We start from the raw sequence: 15,771 nt of genomic DNA, 5'->3' as shown, positions 1-15,771 counted from the left end.
TTCATACACTCTACAGCATAGATCTTGATTTTTGCTTGGAACTTCTTTCAATGACATTTAAAAGAATAAACTAATGTTAAGCTATCTGGGGTCTGTCATTCCCCTTCTCTAAATTAAACATAGACACTCCTTTTTTACCCTGTTTTGATGATGCTCTAGTGGTTTTAAGAGCAGATGATACTGCCTAAATCCAAGACAAATTGAATGAATGAGAGCAGTTAACTTCCACTCCATCTCTGTTTTCTCTGGTTGGACTGAGAGACTACCTAGCCAAAGAAGAGGCATGAGCAGCAGAGAGCAGAAGCCCATTTGGGGTGAGTTCTCTTCCTTCTTCACTGTCATGAGGGGCTGTGGGGACATCTGGATCTCTAGGGAATGTCACTAAATAGGACCAGATAACCTCAAAATATTAGAGCCAGACCAGCTCTGTCATGTATGATTCACTTGCTGTATAACGACTAATAAAGGCAATATGTGTGGAACCAGGAAGGCAGCCAATATATCTTCTTCCAAGAACTGTGAGTAATTAACTGGGTCCCTGGTTAATTTCTTTCATGAAAATGTGTTGAGTGAGATTCTTACAAGTGGTGCTCTTTGTGTGACGTCTCCCTCTACTCCCAAACAGCACAAGTTCATGCAGTTGGAAAGGAAGAAAAAGTAAAATACGAAGTTTCAAAATCTTGGGGGTATTTTTTCTCCAGCTGCGTCAGCTAACATTTCCTTGCTCCTCCTTAGTTCCTAATCTCCTGGAGGTTTTCCTCGCAAAACCTGGTCTATAACCCAGCCATAGATATTGCATCTTTGTATAACGTGCTCCAGCTTCTTGCTTGAGTTCGAGGTGTTTCACATCTCTGGTGTTGCGGAGGAAAAATCGTTCAAAACTTCCCTAAGATGAAAGAAGACTAATCAGTTGCAGCATGTCCCAAACGACAAAAAACTCACCCAAAGCACCATGTTGTCCTTGTTTGTGGACCTCACATCACAGCAGCTACGAAGAAGAGGAAAAGACAATTCTCAGCCTGCTAAGTCACTGTTACACCTTGTTAGGAAAGCTCCAGCTCTTTCACTCTGTGTACTTCAGGCTTTCCCCTATTACTGCTGTACAGGCAGCCCATTGCTGTCCATGACTGAGACCATGTCTCCTTCAAACTTAAGAAGGATTTTCTTCCTCGCTACGACAGAGCGAGTTGGCTGTGGGAGATGTTTGAGTTGCCCAAAGCAAACGGAGCCCACCCCCCACCCCAAGCAGCGAAGGATGCTCCAAGCAAACAAATAAAATGATGGATTGTTCCTTCTGACAGCAGGGCAGAATTTAAGTGACAAGAATCCTGCCAGGGATATGTTGAGGACGGAATACATATGATAACAATTTAATATGTACAGCACGCAAGGGAAAAGTATATTAATATCACATGGTGCAATTGAATTAGATATTTTAATTAAACCTAACTTTATCTCACTGATAGTGACTGGCAGTGGATGTTTTAGGAAATACACCAGCATTTCACTGAAATGATCAGTTTAAACAAAAGGATAGTATCCTCTTTCAATATTTCAAACATATTGTGAACATGTCAGCTAATTGTTATGGAGAAATAATATTAAGCTGCTACTGAATGAGGTAATGAGGTGACAGAGCACAGAATATCCTATAACATAACATTTGCCACATATGACTGTCCCTGCAAGTCCTGTTCTTTAGGAAGCCTCATAAACATAATGTCTCGTCTACATCCCCTTACGTTATTTTCTTAAGAGGCTTTTTTCATAACCCTAGGAAATAAATAGATGTGATCAGGGACCAGGAAAACTGAACGACAACAAGATTTGTAGCACTACAAAAACATTCACATTGCATGAAGTAGAAAGGGAACAAGATTTGGCCAAAACAAGTGGAATCTATGATTTGTTGGGAATCTAGGAATATTTCCGCCTTTTTTTAAGTGAAATGTACCAGTTTGAATAGCACCAGCTTGTTTTTATTGCGTAATTTGACTCTGTGGATTGAATTATTTTTGCCAAGTTTTGTCAATCTGCCTGGCCTGTTTTATACAATTTACGCACAGTTAATACATCATTCATCAACTCCGTGTAAGTGATGGGATTTTTTTTTTTCCTTCTCTCTGCTCCTAATGTCACACAATAATGCCTGCCCAGTTCTGACTAAATTATCCAGCTAAACTTTGAGATATATATATATGTGTATTAAGTAATATAGCATTTTGTTTCTTCATTCCTCCAGTTACTTCTTTTCTTGTTACTAGTTAATAATGGATCTTTGTCAGCTGTGGGTGGATTCACTATGAAGAGTCTTCTTTTAAATAACAAAATGATCCCAAATACTGTGTTATGCAATGAAAATGATGTATATATATTGAGAATATTTACACACAGTGAATTTAAGAAAAAAGGAAATAAAGATTTGTCTTTTCCTCTTCTTGGAGAAGCTAGCAATTTCTGGAATTTGAGCTGGCCATGTCCTTTTCCCCAAAGGTACAAATATAAGGTTCAAACGGATAAGAGAGCAGAACTACCAAATAAGATACGTCTCGAGCAAATCTGGCATCTGAACGACTGTCACAAATGCTAGGAGCATGGCGTGCCATCTTCCCGCTCCGGGCTGGGGCTCTGGGGCAGCCTGGTCAGTGGCCGCGGTTCTGCCGCCCCGACTTCCAGGAGAAGCGCTCACTGCTCACCTAACTCGCCTGCCGCCTCATGGGAGGCTGAGCTGGAACCTGAATTAATGCCTATGTCTGTCCAGTCTCAGAAAGCAACTAGCCTTTATGAATATTCAAGCAAACTATTTAGGGAGTTTCTTGGTGATGGACTGGGATTATTGCCAGAGTATTAAACAACAAAGGGTGGGGTGCTTCAAGTAGCTATACCGAACAACTAGTAAATATTCAGTTTACAGATAATGAGATGTCTTACTATTCACATAAGTGCGTAGTGAATGCACAAGCATCAGTAAATCCATTCTGATATCAGTAATACATAAAATATGCTATACATTTTAATTCCTGTTAAATTAAGCAGGGACAAGAAGGGAATCATCCATACAGAACACAAAGCAGCCAAGGCAGCACAGGAACGTTTATTATTTTACAGGGTCTGCAGGTACCATGAGTGCTTGACACTGCTTTTGGAAAAGCATCATCCTTTCTCCAAGGGACGTATTTGATTACAGCCAAGTATTTATAAAACCTCTAGGTCCGAAGACCTTGAGGATATTCAGCAAGTTAAAAATGACAGTACTGCTGTGTGTACTTTTGTCTCTTTTCATGCCATGCTATATAGGTTCTGAATAATCCACTTTTCTATATATGACAGTAAGCCTGGGTAGGAATAAGGAGAAATTTGCATGCTAAAGAAACAAGATTAGACCACTGAGATCATACTAGAAACAAGAAGGCAAGACACCTCATAATTATCTTTCTTCTAGTTCTAGATCTCTATTTCCATTGATCAACCTTACGAGTCTTCTTGTTGAGAAGGGGGGTGTGTGTGATAGATGGGTACAGTCCATACTATTGACTCCTATTAAGCTAACTTACATAATTAGAAAAAAACAGACAAACTTCTGAATATATAAGCACATCTTCAGGTCTGCTTTCAACTCCATCACTGTCTGCTTAAATGTTATATAAGAAGACAGGCTTAGTGCCATTCCCTCTAACCATTAGGAAATTCAGAAATAAGCTTCTGAGGCTTAGCGTTCAGAGATAAGGGTTAGGACTTCTGCGGCTCCTGAGGGCTGTGGGTAACACAGAGTGGCAATATGACTTCATGTAATGAAGTACTATATACTTCATTCAGGTGCCCTGGCCATCTGCAGTGGAAAAATGCACTGCAGATGAGAACTTCACAGTGTAGCTACAGCAAGGTGACTTGCACATGCCTCCTCATTTTCACAAGTAATATACTTTTCTAAATCTAGGGTCTGTTGGAGTAGCATAACCTGGAATTGGAGTGGTCAGGATGGGAAGAAAACAGGCATGAGGAAAAGTCTGGGAAAGCTCTGGTGACAGAAGGATTTGACAATTATAAAGTTACATTGAAAGAAGAGATGGAGCAGCAATAGGTAAACAGGGCAGCATACCACCTAGAAAAACAATGTGTGAAATAGAAGGGGAGATTGGAAGTCTCTGATATATCATGCCACTGTCCTCTGAATGTTCATTGCACTGGTGCAAAGTACTTGGAGAATATTTTTAGGACTTCAAATAATTTCAGTTTTGCTTATGCAGTTTTTCATATTCTGGTTAAGTAATGAAGTTTTATTCAAGCAAACATCTGTGGATGCAACACTTCAATCTGAATGTGCAAATATTTGCACTGGATATGTTAGACCACTCACCCACTCAGGTAGCATAACAATACCAGGTAACCATTGCAATAAGAATATCAAATATAAAAAAATATGAAAGTTCTCAAGTATATTTACAGCGAATACTTTTAATGACAATCTAGCTGAATGGCTCTAAATACTGACCAAATCTGATGAGCTTGTGATTTGGAAGTGGATATTGAATAAGTATGGTAAGGAAGACTCCTAGAGTAAATTGTTTTCTATAGCTGCTTTTTGCAGCATAACCTCTTCTCCAGCTACTTTGAACATATATATACGTTTGGATCAAAATTCACCACTCTTCTATAAAAAAATAAAAAGGGACACAATATATTTTTTTATCTATAAGAATCTAAGAACATAGTTTAAAATAACCAATTATCAGAATTTATCAAAAGCTTGGCTCAGATTTTCCTTTGGGTATGAGACTACTGTACCAACTTTTACATGCATACTCAAAAAGAGAAGACATGAGGCATAAGGCTTGAAATTAAGTACCTTGCTTTCCACTGACTTATTGCTTACCAAGGCCCAAAGGGAATCTGACGAATCTTGCCAATTCTGGCCTCAAATCCATAGTTCTAGTTAAGCAGAGGATGATCTTTTTTACAAGATAAACCAGTCTAGATTCAGGAGTTTGCAGTGATGGAGAACCTAGCAAGTCCCTCCCTGTCTATGCAATTCTCATACCCCATATTTCTAATCTGAATATTTCAAAACATAGCTTTCTGATACTGGATCTTGTTATGCCTTTGTCTGCTGGATTAAAGAGTTCTCAAAGCATTCCTGAAGCAGTTTTCTGAACGCTTTCCAATTTTTCAAAATCCTTTTGAAGGTGTGGATACTGGGGCTGGACACTGTATTCCAGCTGACAGTTGAGTTTCATTACCTTGAAATAAGGATTAACTGGGAAGTCAAAACTACATAACTCGGTGTAGTGACATTTCACCTTTGGTGACCTGAGTTTAAATTTGTGTTTGGTCAGCAATGGAAATTGTTTTGCTAATCTTATCCTAGCCCCTTCTGACGTTTTTCCATATCAAAAAAGAATCACTTTCATTGGCATAATTTTCTTTCCCGACTAAGGACAGGCCTAGCACTGGGGTGGCTGAATAACAGGTTTGAATGGCAAGGACAGACTGACAGAGCTGTGTCTGTCCCAGGCACATGCTGTTGGCACAAACACGTTCTGAACAAATGCTGTGCGTACATGAACCGCAGCCGCTCGCTTTCCCCTGCTCTGACCTCAGGCAGAGCCAGCACAGCCCCTAGCAGGATCCTTTCTCCCCTTTGCTTGGTGGTCCTCCCTGAACGACAGAGAAGGAAGCAATTTTCTTTACAGCCTTAGAATGGAATGATATTTCACAGCTGCAAAATTATATAAAGACTTGAAGCTTCCAAGCTGAGCAACAGGAAGCAACCCAATTTTAAAACCACTTTTGCACTATAGAATAATGCCAAGCAATATGCAATGAAGAGAGTGAGATGTTTCCAAATGCTTTTTCTTCAATAAGTTAAAAAGCCTATGACCACATATCAAGTATTTAGGCAGTGATGTCTTCCAGACTATGAAGAGATAGAAAGGTAGGTCAGGAAGGAAGGAGACACAAAGAAAACCTATCTTGAAATAAATGTAGTTGGTGCAAATTAGTATAATGTAGTTGTACCTATATGGGGGTTTAGATAGACTCATTAATATTTAAATACATATGCATTACCATATGCATAGCTATATTCCTGATACAGAGCTTTTTAATTGACATAAACCCGTTTTTTTCACTTGGTGCTAAAGTTAAGACATAGCTGTTGGGATTCATCTGCCCTAACTTTAGCTTCTAAAAAATTAGTTACCTACTTTAAGTTAGTCACCTAGGTCCCATTTTATGACCGGCAGAGAGAAAAATATCTCTGTAGATTTATTGATGCCATAACCTTACAAGTGTCTTCAGAAGAAATGATTTGCCCTATGAAAGTGCTTCTTTCTCTCCACTGAGTACCAAGAAAAGCTAGAGAAGTCCTTTCTGTTTGATGCCTAATTTTTAGGAAACTGAAGTTAGGTAGTTGTGGTGGATCCCCTCACCCATGCAGATTAGAAATGTATGTGGGTATTAATGGCTACACTCAACGTGTTTAATCAAAGCAACAAATAATTGTCAGCTCCTTCGTAGCACATTTTTAATACCATGGTGCCCAGTTTTGTGAAGAAAATAGGATGGGGAATTATTCGAAGACATGTATGAGAGCCCTGAAAGACAAATCTGTGTTAATTGCAAGAGCTGTTGATGTACCTGATGTTCATAAGCTGTGATAGTAAACTAATACTCCAGCAGGGATGTCAAGGAAGAGGGACTTAATACAATCATAAATTTATTAGTGAAGAAGGGTAAATGAACTCTTCATTTTTGTGTCAAAAAGTCCTGTAGCATGTAGAATAGCCTAGCCAAACTCTTGTTTGGAAAGTTATGATATGCCAGCTCCATCCGGCTTACAGTTTCAGTAAGCAAAATAATTTGGCTGCTGAGAGGTTCATACGCTTTGGTAGCAGAAAACATGTGTCTCACCTAAATACTCTGTAAATTCTGGCATGGTACTCTTGAACTGAGCAAAGTAAATGGATTATTTGTCAAAATCAGAACTAATGGTAGGCCTGGTCAAGTTGCTTTGGCAGGACACTACTATGGAAGAGGCGGAGGGAACCAGACTCTGCCTATGCCAGAGGTCTAACCTGGATGTTTCCACTGCTTTGTTGAAGAAAGAGCTGGGATGTGGGAAGTTGTCGCAGTCCCGGGCTGGAAGCAGCCCAGCTGGGCTTGGTTTCCCTGTCCCCCTGGAAGCACCAGGAGCAGCAAGCCTGAATCGCTAATGCTTTCCCTTGGCTCTTTCTTCATCACTCTTATGTTCCTGCCCACTCTTCCTCTCCTGGCCATGAGAGGAATGCCTGGCTCTCACCCTGCTCCACTAACCTTGGAGCGGCAAAAATCAGCTTTGCTTGCACAACTGAGACCTCACAAGCCACCTCTGGTTATTAAACCCCGACAGTCTGGATGCGTGCAGGCACAACATGGAGAGGTAAGCGTTTGGCATGGGCAGCTCTGTAGAAGAGGTTGAAATAGTCTTGCATGCAGAAACATTGTTTTCATTTCAAATTGATGTAGTCTATGCTGAAATGGCAACTTTTTTTGCTGTCCAGATGACCTGTAATTTCCACTAATCAGTTTTAAAATCTCAAACAAAATGGTGTTTCAAGTCAAAAGATCAATTTATATAAAATGCATTTATAATTTCTTGTCCTGTTATAAATCGTAATTTCATTGCCTTCTAAAAAAAAAATTGCAAAAATACCATAACAGAATACTTTAAGTAGATGCATCATTCTGTGTCAAAGTTTCTATTTTTTCCTGAATCTGTTCAAAACCTCCTGGAGAAAATACAAGATTATTCTTCAAGCAGAAACATTCCTCAACAACATTTTCTTTTAAAAAGCTCTTGATGAGATGTATTTGGATTTCTGACCAGCTATTGCCTTAAATCATTTCATCACTGAGTACAGTAAAAAGGAGCCTCACTTGGTGGAAAAGAAATAACATTCAAGCAGCCTCATCTGGAAGAGTATTAGTGGTAGCAGAGATCTCCAAGGCTTTCATTTGGTTAGCAGAAGATCTTCAAAGTTTGTGAAGTACAAATGTTTCCTGTTTCAGAAGGAATAAAGGTAAAAAATAGCTTATAATTCAGATTCAAGGAAGAGTATGAATGAATGAATTACTTTCCTGCAAAATAAGGTGTGATAAGACATAAACATTCTCAGGACTGGAATAGATATTGAGAGGGTGGTCAAACACTGGAACAGGCTTCCTAGAGAGGTGGTCGATGCCCCAAGCCTGTCAGTGTTTAAGAGGCATTTGCACAATGCCTTTAATAACATGCTTTAACTTTTGGTCTAGTTGGACTAGATAATCACTGTAGGTCCCTTCTACCTGAAATAGTCTAGTCTAGTCTAGTCTGTGAACTAAGCAAAACAGTACATAAAGCATCTTTGGACTTTCTTTCGGGGGGTTCGATAGTTTGATGTATATGCAGAATTGTCACAATTACAAAAACAACAGTATAATGAACTTTATATGTGTATGCTCACCACTCAAACTGCACTGTACTTTCCAAAATGCACATCTGTATGCAGTAGATTTTCAGAAGCCATAACTGTTATCTTATTGTTAGCTGCCATTGAAGGCAATAGTAAAACTCCCCTAGTTGGAATCAGAACTAGGGCAATGCTGAGCACATCTGGGAATACCACCTGTGCTGTGAAAACAGTGTAAGTGATAATTTGCCGCACCCCAAGAGGAAATATTTTGTGATTTCCCCATGTATTATTACTAGGTAATTAGTTGAGCAGAGGATGGGAGTTTAGATGCTCACACGGACAAGTGCAAAAGGCATGCTAACAGAGTGAAAGAGAAGGAGGAAAGATGGACTATTGATAAGCTCTTTCAAGGATGTCGGCACCATCAGATATTAATAATCTACCTTAAATGCCTAAAGATAGAACCTGTGTACCTGCACAGTCACAGCTTGGGGGCTCTCTCCATAATTTAGACTCCTTATTTACTCGTCTGAATTGGGTGCTGGAGAACAAAGAAGGTAACCAGTCTTTTAAGAATGTTGACTTCTGTTCTCCAATGTACAAATTGGAAAGTCCATGTGCCATGAATCCTTTGACTGAACCCTAGTTACAGATCAGTGCAGCATACTAAAATAAACAGGGCTCTTTCAATCCACCTACAGCCAGACAGGCTTGGTTTTCAGGTTAACAGACTTACTTAAGAAAAAGAACTGTATAGGAAATGGATGGGTTTCCATCACAAGACTAATTAAATGTACAGTTTTGGCTTCACTCCATCTAGTGGCAACCGGGCAGAAATTCTCCTCCCTCCTTCCACGCAGAAGCAACAACACGTGAGCTATGGCTAAAAAGTTCGTGTTGGATGTTCTTGGCACTGTTTGGGCACGTTTGTAGTCAGTGAAGCAGAGAAGAAGTCGATGAATGGCCTTTACTGTGTTCACCGCTGACACGTCGTGGTTCCCATTACACCACACCACCCGTGGTACGGGAGCCCGGTACGGGAACTGTTAGAGTGAAGACAGGAGGAGAAAGCGCCTGATGCGGATGGAAGCAAAGGTCTGCTGAATGCATGTAAACAAGGGGTGTTATGTTAGAAAGGTTTGAGAGAAATGCATTCATAGTTTCTGCTAAAGATTTCTTAGGCAACAGAAATCTAACAGGGGAGAGATTCATTCACAGGCAAATGTGTCCTAGAGTCCTCAGTCAAAAATCTTGGATCAGATCTTGTTTTCCTAGTGTGCTGGAAGCAGACTAGTTCTGTACAAAGTCTTCTAGGTATTCATGCAGCAGTTCTTGCTTTAAATTACTTTTTCTTTGATGCTTTACCTGAGCTTGCAACCCTTGAGTTTCCATGTGAGTTTCCAAAGAGGACAGAAATCACAGGAAGGTAAGGCGCATCTCTGGCTGCATCCAGGTCCGCACTAAGAAGCAAAGGATCCTCTCTGGGCATATCAGTTCTCACATTAACTTTCTGTAATACAGGCTTGGATTTTGTGTTGGATTTAGATACATTAAATGGTCTGTGCAAAATCTATCCAAATGCAACACCTGAATTTTAGGAATGTTCAGATACCGTTGGGACCTGTAAGCTTAAATTAAAGTTTAAAAATTGATTATATATGTGTGAGCATGCACACACAGAGATGCACACGTATATACACACTATGTATATTACTATACATATACATAATGTAGCTGTTTCTTAGCAATCTTGGCAAAGGATCTGGGTCTTATTCTGCTGTGTTTTGTATAATAGACAATTAAAAAGCAATCCTCCTGAGATTTTTGGATGAAGGCAGCTATAGGAAGTCATCATATATAACCCTTCTATCAATCAGGGTAAGAAAAAACCTCTAAATTTAGTGAGATAATTTCTATAAAGCAGCACTGAATCATGCTTCTGTTTTCATTCAAACCATATAGTAATTAGTAAGTGATGATCTGGTTTAGAAGAAAGAACATATTGTTTTTGTACACTGTGCTTTGTGTACTGTTTGGGCTAAATTAAGACAAATAACCAAGACAATATTTTGCTTTGATATCAGTAAATATTGGCATCAAGAAACCGCTGCCCCATTATTTTTAAGGGGAAGAATTCAGTCCAAACCTTTTTTTCATCAAGTTAAGGAGGTGATGTCATATGGTAAAGGCTGGATATTCCAAATAAATCACTAACAAGTCATTTTGGCCGAGCAGTATGTGTATCAGATATGCAATTGAACATGTCTGGAAGAAAATGCATTATTGTCATAAGACTTAGGAGTCAGAGGCTGATGAGTTTGTATATCTTGCAAACAGTTACACAAGTAACCAGACATTTCCTGCACAACTCAACATTTTTCAGGGAACGTCCTAGACTTTATAGCAAGTAACCTTGGATTACACACTTAGACCCTGATTCAGCACCCACCGCTGAGTGTTTCTCTCTCTTTCTGTAGAGCCACGCACGACATGCTTGTCAAATGCGCGTTGTAAAATCCGTTGCAACATCCAAAGTGAGACGGTGACGGAGCATTATGCATATAGCGTGTTCTGAAGTGCGTTCCCGGAGACGCGGCAGCAGCTAATAATTACAGGCTGCCTTCTGTACTTCTCTCGGTCTCTGATCCTGAGTGTCCCAAATGATTTAGAGCTCAGGGAGCTGGACCCCCTCCCATCACTGAGAGGCAGCGTCGGTCCCCCGTGCTCGTTCCCTCCATTGCAGACGCCTGTCCTGCGTGGGCATCGCTCTGGCTCCACACCCACGGCCACCGGCAGCGCAAGGGAGACGATACTCTTCTGTCTGTGGTTTACACATAGCAGATCATAGATGTATAGGTGTCTGGCTATAGGTGTCTGGCTCCGAGGCAGATATCCTAGAGGATGAGTTAAGCTCCCCGTGGGGAGTGCATGGGAGATTTAAGTGCCTCGTAGGCAGTGTGTGATATCCAAAGGTTCTGAGGGTAATTACGAAAGCTCCTGCTAATTTGATCTGCCGTAAATCCTGAAAGGTTTTATCAGTGGGAGCTATCTAAAAATAAGCTCATTACTCTTTCTCACAAATCACCTACGATTTTTTTCCCTAATTTTACTACCCAGCCATATGAATTGACAGAAGACAGAGTATCAGTGGACAAATTAGACCTTTTCCTGATGACAACATAACAGAGCTCCCTCCAGAAGAGGAGCTATGCCAGTATAAGCTTGGTTTATGTAAGACTCAATTTTTGCAGTAGGGTTACTGTGAATCTACCCTGCAGAAAATCAGAGCAGATGTGTAGTGTCTGTGTGGAAATAGGAGCCTTCCTTTCTAATCGACCCTGCAGTGATACCTCAGGCATGGAGTAGACCCCAGGCAGGGCATTTCTCATGCTATGAAGTCTGAAGGTGGGTGAATATTTTCACAATCAAAGTGAGGCTGGGGAAAAAAATATAAAAAAAAAAGCTGGCGTGTCTCCAGGAAGCTCTGTTTTTCATTTCACCTGAACTGTTTAGAATTTTTACAACCGAAAATTGCTTCTTTCCATCTGTGAAGCATTTGCTTCTTGGAAAAGATGCACAAAGCCAAGACATGAAAGACATTTGAAATAAATAAATAAACTAATGCATTCTTTGGAGAATCCATGCTGTTTCCCTACTGCTCCCCATTTTCTTATGAAGACCTCTCCACAGATGGAGGGCAGCCGTGGCCTCCTCAGCAGTAACGAGGGATGGAAAATAATTCCAGTAAGTAAATTACAGTAGCTCATATGTCTGCAGTCTCAATAAGTTCTGTTTCTAAAGCACAGGCCACAAACTAGTTTAGTGAGGGGAGGGCATCTTTCATCTATATGCATTCATAAATGTTATAATTTCTGAAGAAGAGCTTACCTAATATGATTAGCTGTGGACAGGACTGCCTGATATAAACATTTTGGGCAGGAATGGCATGGAGGATGTCAGGAGGGGCTGCAGCACCCACTTCAGGGACGATTCAAGTCTGTGCTCCTGCTGACACTAAGGTAGCCGAAGACTGACTATTTTATATGGCTCGGTGGAGACAGAGATACACCACCACATCTCTCTATAATCTCCTAGAGTTTACAAGTACCCAGTAACAAGAATAAAATTGCAGTGGTGGCTTATTGTCAGCTTCAGCCCTCTTCCCCCTGCTCTATGAATACTATCAGCATCCCTCTTTGAAAGGTGTCACACAAAAGCTTACCCAGAGACATTCCTGAACAGAAATGATGTCAGGTAATTGAGGAATTTTCCACTGCCCTTTGATCTGAAATCATTGCAGTAAAGCAGAGAGAAGGATCTGCAAGCAAGGAGAGCAGCGAGGAGAGATAATTCGCTCGGAAAGAATCGAAGTCTTTCCCTTGACCTCAGTTGAACGCTGCTGGCTCATGCTGGCTGCAAGCTTTACTCTAAATTTTTCTCCCTGGAAAGGAGTTACCAAGTGTCCTTCCACATGCTCCTGGTAGTGACAAAGATTGGTTGGTGACAGCTATCAAATTCTGCCTGCCCAGATGCAGGGATCTGTGTGGGCTAAGGGTTTTGCTGGATTTGGATTCAGAAATGTTGCATTAGCGGGCAATAGAGAAAGTTCTTGGGCTGTCCTCTCTTAAAGTGATTAATTATTCAATGGGACTAAAGTGATTAATTATTTAATGGGACTTTTCTTAATTGTTGCTTAGCATCTCTGAAATAGTGGAAGGAGTTATTTTGGAAAATTGCACCCTGTTCTACTAACTGTCAGGTGTGCTGATTTACAGCTAGATGGTGGCACCCACCTCCATGGTCCACCAAATTGGAAACCACATTTCCTTCATGATTTGTATTGCTGGAGCTACGGTTTGGTTGTATTTGAAGAATGCAGGAGAGGAGCCAGGTCCGGTAAGGATCTGAGGAATCTGCTTGTTATTCAGGTTGAAATCTTGGCTGCTTACAAAGAGTGCACAGAAGATTTGCTCCCTCCTCTGTAACTACTCTGGAGAACAGAAAGCATGGGATCCGATCTCCTTTTGAAGCTTGTGCACTGCTGTTAAAATAGACTCGAGCAAATCTGTTCTAAAATCTTTTCCTTGGCTCACAGGAATTTTGGATATACAAACTATCAAGCTTTGAGCAAAAAAAGAAGAGAAAAACCATGAAGGCCATGCATTTGATCCTAGGCCTAGCGAGGCGGTGTGCTGCAGATGAGTTTGCAAACCTCAGTTCTGTCACTCTGCAATAGTCAGAGCTATCAGGCTCTCCTTAATGTGTTACACAAAAGGGCTGCAGCACACAAAGCCTGGAACACATCAGTTTACAGATCCCAAGAGGGTCCTGTGGAGTCTATTACTTTGATGAAGTGGTATTTAAAATTGCATTACCCAGCAGTTGTTTAACCCTCCAGATGTTGCCCCTGTGGAGTGTTTAATACGACGTGAAGCGCTGGTAGGCTAGGCCATAACCTCGTGTCATCTTTTCAGCAGGTCACATCAGGTCTTACTATCTTCTACTAAATCAATACAGGATGACCTGACGCAGCAATTTTCCCCCCCTGCTGTTCTTTTTTTCCAATAGCGAGTAGAAAAAAACAGAAGGAAAAAAAACCCAAACCAACAAACAAAAAACAATCCAAAAGAATAGGAGAAGGTCTGAAAGCAAACAAACGCCAAAAACTTTTGCTCAGCTCGGTTCCTATTTCCCCTTGTGCGCGGACAGCCCCGATCCCGCAGCCTGGTGCTGCCATCTGCTGTTTCTCCTGCTTTGGACGTTGCCCACCTTCTTTTGAACGCATCAAGGAGCAACTAAAAAGAAATCAGCAGCATGAATAACTGCACACTAATTCTAAAGAGAAATAGGCAAAGGGCCTATAACAAACAAACAAAAAAAAATCCCACTTATAATTTCTGGCAGCGTTTTTGAATCTTTGTACAACACACCAATAGTAATTCCTACAGTCACCAAAAAGATGAGGCATGTTTGTGAGTTCAGTTCATTCTCTTTGCTTATGATCAAGCCAACTTTCAGAAACATTTAGTCAGAAATCCCATACGGCTTACAGGTCAAGGACCTGATGCTCCACAATGTTTTGCATGGTTTAGATATTTGGTGCCACAGGTTTTACAGAGCTGTGTTCCAAAGTCAATTAAACCCGATGGACAGACTTGCTTTGATTAGCGCAGGGTGTTTGTTCGATCAGCTCTGCAAAGAGGAAACTTTCTGTCTGAAGGCTGGATGCTCTCTAAAGCCTGTCAGGGGCTGCAGACCAGGGTGTCAGCAGCTTTAAAGAACATGAACCAAATCCCTGCACTCACCAGCAGGAATTCAGTTGGCATTTGACTCGCCCCATCACCCACCATTATGTTGCCTGGTACCTAGCTGGGCAGTGGCTCTGCCAGCATCTGCATTAAAACACAGTCTTGCCAGGTTTTCCGTTTTGGAGGATGAGATGGAAATGAGGAGTGAACTTTTTTTAGTTTCATTTTAACATGAATGAACTTGAACTTTTATAAGCTAAGGGCATTGACATCCAGGATGTAAAAAAAAACAACCCCATTTTACCATGATTACACGAAATTCTATTTCCCCCCCGCTCTGTCTTTTTATTTTTGTGTGAAAACCTATTTGCACTTCTCAGTCAAATCTTTACCAAAGATTTCAACAGGGCCAAGATTTCAGCCTTTGTTGGCCAGTGTCAGAATAGATGTGATGGCTGTTATTATGATTACATCTACGGAGAACTGCTGCTTAGAGAAAATAACAGTTAACTGGCATCTCTTTTAGTGAAATTTTGAGATTCAAGTGTGAAGAATTTAGACATGTATTGAACTCTCTATGCCAGCACAAATAATCCCTTGACACATGACTGCAGCCACAGAAATCAATGCCAGCATCGCTCTATCATATTTTAAAGGATTGACCACTTCCTCTCACTGTTCGAAAATCCTGTGTAGGAATGTAAAGCAGATATTACAGCACATGACAGCTCAGGAATGGATGTCTGTCACACCAAACTCTTGACAAATGTGGTTTCCATCATCTGGCTTCACCTTCTGCTTTTCTAATAGAGTCCTATGGAGTGAAATCTTTGCCTTACAATGACTTGTAATATCTCCTTGCCTGATACTAATAGCAGCAATAAAGCAGTACTGAGTGTCGCTAGAGGCTCTTTACTGTAATCAGTAAAGCTGGAGCGTGGGATCTTAACCAGAGTGGTGCTTTAATTTCTAGCTCTGAGGAATGCTCCTTCTCACCTTTGCAGGTCCACCTCCTCTGCCACTTACCTCTTCCAAAAATGCAAGGCTTCGGAAGTCCTTTGGCAGCAAGAAGCACGGGCATTTTTGCATCCTTT

Source organism: Aquila chrysaetos, chromosome 13 (assembly GCF_900496995.4).
Source record: "Aquila chrysaetos chrysaetos chromosome 13, bAquChr1.4, whole genome shotgun sequence".
Lineage (NCBI taxonomy): Eukaryota > Metazoa > Chordata > Aves > Accipitriformes > Accipitridae > Aquila > Aquila chrysaetos.
This window is presented reverse-complemented; position numbering follows the sequence as displayed.